Consider the following 6,000-nt stretch of genomic DNA (forward strand, 5'->3'; position numbering starts at 1 on the left):
TGTAGAGGAGATTCTTGGTTTGTTTTGGTCCAACTTAGCAGTACTTATCTACAAACACTATCTGGCTGCTCCACCTGCTCCACAGTGTGTACTAAGGTCCCCTAAACACAAATGTGATAATGACACCTGTCCAGCAGCAATAAATTAACCTTAACAGCTTACTATCCAATTTTATACTGAATATTTACTAAGAAGACAATTTTTTTTCTCAGATGTACAAAAAACAACATTGATTTGCCAAACACAGGCTATAATAGCACAAACAGTGTAATAGGAATGCGGGCAATGGCAACACATAAAGGGTTAAAAAGACATTAACATATGTAGTGACAGCTCGCCAGCGACAAGCAGATGTACTGAGAGACTGCCAGAGACAGGCAGATGGATAGAGAGATTGCCAGAGACAGGCAGATGGACAGAGAGACTGCCAGTGTAAGGCAGATGGGTAGAGAGAGTGAGAGGAGGCAGGATTAATGAATCAAAGCTTTCTTGAAGGAACATAAAAGGCCTTCTGTGTCTGCATGAGGGCATTGCACTGGGTGTCACCTCTGTGCAGTTACTTGCCTGTTACCTTGCTGTGTCTCTTTCTTTACTTTTCTGCTGCAGATATCCTGTTTATGATCAGTTATTCTGTGACACTATGGCATGAGTGTATTATTATATCAATTCTATGTCAGCTGTTATCTGCTCCTCTGTCATTTCAACACTGTGTTCATTGCACAACGAAAACTGCTCAAAGTGCCCATACACAGTACAATAGAAACGTTCGATTTCCAGTTTTTTCAACCAAAACGATCAGATTGAAAAGAATCTTTTTTTTAGATCAAGAAAAATGAACAATCTATATTAATCACCACAAAATGTAATCACTTATATTAAGTTTAGACGCGGAAAAAGCGTTTGATCGCTTAAATTGGACTTTTCTTTTTCAATGCTTAAACTTTATGGGTTTTACTGGCTCTTATTTTCATACCCTACAAAATCTATATTCTCATCCCCAAGTGGCACTGAAAATCCCATACACTGATCCTAACGACTACTTTGGGATTTCCAATGGCACACGTCAGGGTTGCCCCTTGTCTCCGCTGCTCTTCGCACTCTCCATAGAACCATTGGCGGCTAGGATTAGGGGCAGCCCTGACATCCATGGTATTTCAATAGGCAGTCAGGAATATAAATTGTCATTATTTGCTGACGATGTTCTACTTACAATTTTGCAACCTTTAATCTCACTGGCTTCCTTGAAGTCTGAAATTAGCATATTTGGTTCTGTATCCAATTTTAAAATCTATGATTCTAAATCAGAGGTTCTTTCTTTAAAGAGAGTCTGAAGCAAGAATAAATCTTGCTTCAGAGCTCATATTCAGCAGGGGCATGTGTGCCCCTGCTAAAACGCCACTATCCCGCGGCTAAATGGGGGTCCCTTACCTCCCAAATCCCCTCCGTTGTTCCCGGGGATATCTTCCGCATAGAGGCAGGGCTAAGCGACGCAGCCCTGCCTCACGCGTGTCTTTCAGCACGTATCTTCGCCTCTCCCCCGCCCCTCTCAGTCTTCCTTCGCTGAGAGGGGCGGGGGAGAGGCGGCGATGCACCGCTGATAGACGGCGCTGAGAGGCAGGGCTGCAGCCGTTAGCCCTGCCTCAACAGCAGCGAAATCTACGACCAAGTTGGTTGTTGATTTTGCAGGGGGGGATTTGAGGGGCAAGGGACGGTGCAGATACGTGCTGACAGACGCGCGTGAGGCAGGGCTGTGGCGGTAAGCCCTGCCTCTATGCGGAAGAGATCCCCGGGAACAACGGAGGGGATTTGGGAGGTAATGGACCCCCGTTTAGCCGCGGGATAGCAGCATTTTAGCAGGGGCACACATGCCCCTGCTGAATATAAGCACTGAAGCAAGATTTATTCTCGCTTCAGTGTCTCTTTAAATATTCCTGACGGCCAATTAACGTCAATCCGAACAGGATACTCGTATAGCATCCAAAGGGACTACCTGAAATACCTTGGAATAACTATCCCCAAAAATACCTCTCAGTTGATTAAACTTAATAGTACTCCCCTATTCTCCAGAATTTCTTCAGACCTAATTCACTGGGATTATTCTATTTCATGGGTAGGACGAATGGTTTCCTTTAAAAGGAACTCCCTTCCTAAGATATTATATGTGATGTCAGTGATGCCTTTGGATATACCTAAACATATGTTTGTTCCTTTACAGCGAACAGTTTTTTAATTTATCTGGCACCATAGGCCACCAAAGATTGCTAGATCAGTTTTGATGCTTCAAATGCAATTTGGTGGCCTATCAGTGCCAAATATCTACAACTACTATGTAGCCTCTCAACTGAGACAGATGGTGGCATGGTCCTCCAAATATCCACATGCAGCTTGGTCTCTGATGGAATCATTTTGCTCCTTGGCACCCTAGCTCTGCTCTTTGGTCAAACACTAAAAACATCCCTCAGTCTGCAAAGATCTTCTCTTCAGTTACCACGGAAATTCATTTATGGTCATCTCTCCAAAAAAGGTTGGAACTTTTTTCTCCAAACTCCACTCTTCATCCTGTTCTAGGATCTCCGGATTTCGGCCCTGGACTTACTCTTGCAATAAACTCTAAATGGCACACTAACCATATTAGATTCATAGAAGATCTTTTGGATCCGCTAGACCAGGGCTTTTCAAACTGTGGTACGCGTACCACCAGTGGTACTTTGCTGTTGGCCAGGTGGTACACACCAGGTTTGTCTGCCACTTGTCATGGTCCCATCTTGGCTCCTCAAACTTCAGCTCCCCCTCGCTCGCTCCTCGCTGTGATGCCCTACGGCATACTTCAGACCTCAGATCAGTGGTGAAGAGACAGCCAGGCAATCTGTGCACAGTGACAGTCTGGTTACTGCTGATCTGAGGACTGAACTATTCTGCAGGGCAGCACAGCGAGGACCTCGGGGGCCAAAGATGATTCCCCCTTTCCTCCACAGTAGAGGGATCCAGCGAAAGGACGCCCAAAGATCTCCTTGTCAGCATACCCGCATATGCAGTAGCAGCTCTCCGCTTTGATTCTGGTGGAAACAGCCAGGCCTGATCGGGTCCGCTCTACTGCGCAGACGCACAGGTAGTACTTCTAAATTTTCAGATGATAAAAGTGGTACAATTAGTGAAAAGATTAAAAACCCTGCGCTAGACAACCGTCTATTATCATTTGAAACCCTTAAAGGGAAATTTCATCTGGATAATACATATTTCCTGCAATATATGCAAATACAGAATTTCCTTTATACTCTCTCACCAACCTTGATATTCCCCCCAAAAAATCTGAATTGGAGGCTATTTGGGAACTGGGTCCGCAACAAAAAGGGTTAATTACTAGTCTATATGCTGGGGTAAACGCTCCAACTCGAAAATCAGTTAATTTTTGGTCACTCTGGCTCAGAGTGTGGTCACTCTCTCTTTGTTTCATATTTCCTAGGCCTGCCCTCATATTAAGAAAACAGAGTGAAAGATGGGGGGACTGCTGGTATGAGAGTGCGGTAATGGCCCGCACCCAGCAGGTCCCTCTTTGGAAGCTAACTTTCAGGTATTATTGCTCTGGTTGAAACTATAGGTAACTTTAAAGGGATACTGTAGGGGGGTCGGGGGAAAATGAGTTGAACTTACCCGGGGCTTCTAATGGTGCCACGCAGGCATCATGTGCCCGCGCAGCCGCTCACTGATGCTCCGGCCCCGCCTCCGGTTCACTTCTGTAATTTCTGACTTTAAAGTCAGAAAACCCCTGCGCCTGCGTTGCCGTGTCCTTGCTTCCCCTGATGTCACCAGGAGCGTACTGCGCAGGCACAGACCATACTGGGCTTGTGCTATACACTCCTGGTGACATCAGCGGGAACGAGGACACGGCAACGCAGGCGCAGGGGTTTTCTGACTTTAAAGTCGGAAATTCCAGAAGTGAGCCAGAGGCGGGGCCGGAGCATCGATGAGTGGCTGCGCGGGCACAGGATGTCTGCGGGGGACCGTTACAAGCCACAGGTAAGTTCAACTCATTTTCCCCCGACCCCCCTACAGTATTCCTTTAAGTATTCTACAAACATTTGTATTCTACAAACATTTGTATAGTGTCCTATTTATATGATTTGTACTTTTTGTTGTGGACCAAATGTTTGTACTTTTATACTTTTTCTATTTTTATAAAAATAAAAAGTTTAAATACAAAATTGAACAATTAATTATCCATTTTTTTTCAATAAAAATCTGATCAGACATGTTTAAAAAATCTGTATATTCGATCTAATGGAATAATCGAACAAAATAATCTTATTAAAAAAAATGTAAAAATTTGACCATGTATGGGCACCATCAGACTCATCATGTGTTTTCATGCATTTCTTTCTATGTGTTTAGGGTAACCATTACTGTTAGTGATTCATATGATGCCATCACCTTTCATGGATCTGAACAGAGTTCTGAACAATATACTGTATGTATACACATGGCATGGTGGCATAGTGGTTAGCGTAGTGGTGGCACGGTGGTGTAGTGGTTAGTGCCCTCATCTTGCAGCGCTGGGTCAGTGGTTCTAGTCCCAGCCAGGTCACCATCTGCAAGGAGTTTGTATGTTCTCCCCGTGTCTGTGTGGGCTTCATCCGGGCATTCCGGTTTCCTCCCACATCCCAAAAACATACAGATAAGTTAATTGGCTTCCCTCTAGATCTAGATTGGCCCTAGACTATGATACATGCACTACATGATACATACATAGACATATGACTATGGTAGGGACTAGATTGTGAGTCCCTCTGAGGGACAGTTAGTGACAAGACATATACTCTGTACAGTGCGGTGTAATATGTCAGCGCTTTATAAATACCTAAATAAATAAAATATATACAGTACAGACCAAAAGTTTGGACACACCTTCTCATTTTTTCTTTTCATTTTTTTCTTCTCAGTTTTCTTTATTTTCATGACTATGAACATTGTAGATTCACACTGAAGGCATCCAAACTATGAATTAACACATGAGGAAGTATAGTACATAGCCAAAAAGTGTGAAACAACTGAAAATATGTCATATTCTAGGTTCTTCAAAGTAGCCACCTTTTGCTTTGATTACTGCTTTGCACACTCTTGGCATTCTCTTGAGCTTCAAGAGATAGTCACCTGAAATGGTTTTCACTTCACAGGTGTGCCCTGTCAGGTTTAATAAGTGGGATTTCTTGCCTTATAAATAGGGTTGGGACCATCAGTTGCGTTGTGGAGAAGTCAGCTCTGACTTGAGCGGGTTGCTGGGGGAAACTCTATCGGTTGGGTGGAGGGCTAACTGTACATATTGTATATATTTTGATGCTGTGCAACACATACTCCTGACGACGCCTTGTTTTATAGGCGAAACAATTGTTGAGTGGCACGTTGATTGCTTCCTTGTATCTCACTGCTAACACCCTAATGGTGACTAAAATTTCACCCAGCTACCTTCTGTGAAAGCATTCATGTCCCCCATGGGGACGATTTGATATATTTTTAGATACGCATTAGTGTATAATTGCTGGTGTATAACGTATGCACAGATGTATCTTTTCACCTAGCCACCATACCTGGCCACACATTGGTAGCGATCTGCACCGGTGGCAATTTTGGTGTGACTATAAAAGGTGGACTAACTGTGAGCTAGCTACACCCCACTATACTACTGATTGTGGGGGGGATCAGCAAAGACCCTTGCAGATCTAGTCCACTAACGGATCAATCACCAACCCCAGTGCATAGAAAAATGCTATGTAGCAATGGACGTGTCAGGTTGCTAGGTCCAGCCAACCCCTGAGTCTGTTTATATGTATGAAACACATTTGCATGTCTAACAGGGAAATGTTTTAATAAACTGTATTGTACACAAAGGTCAAGCCTGTATGGCAAAGTGTGAATAACGTAGTTTACCTGTACACAATTTCGGTAGTGAGAAATCGTTTAACAAGAGCTCTGACTTGAGCGGGTTGCTGGGGGAAACTCTATCGG

This window comes from Hyperolius riggenbachi, chromosome 1 (assembly GCF_040937935.1).
Source record: "Hyperolius riggenbachi isolate aHypRig1 chromosome 1, aHypRig1.pri, whole genome shotgun sequence".
NCBI lineage: Eukaryota > Metazoa > Chordata > Amphibia > Anura > Hyperoliidae > Hyperolius > Hyperolius riggenbachi.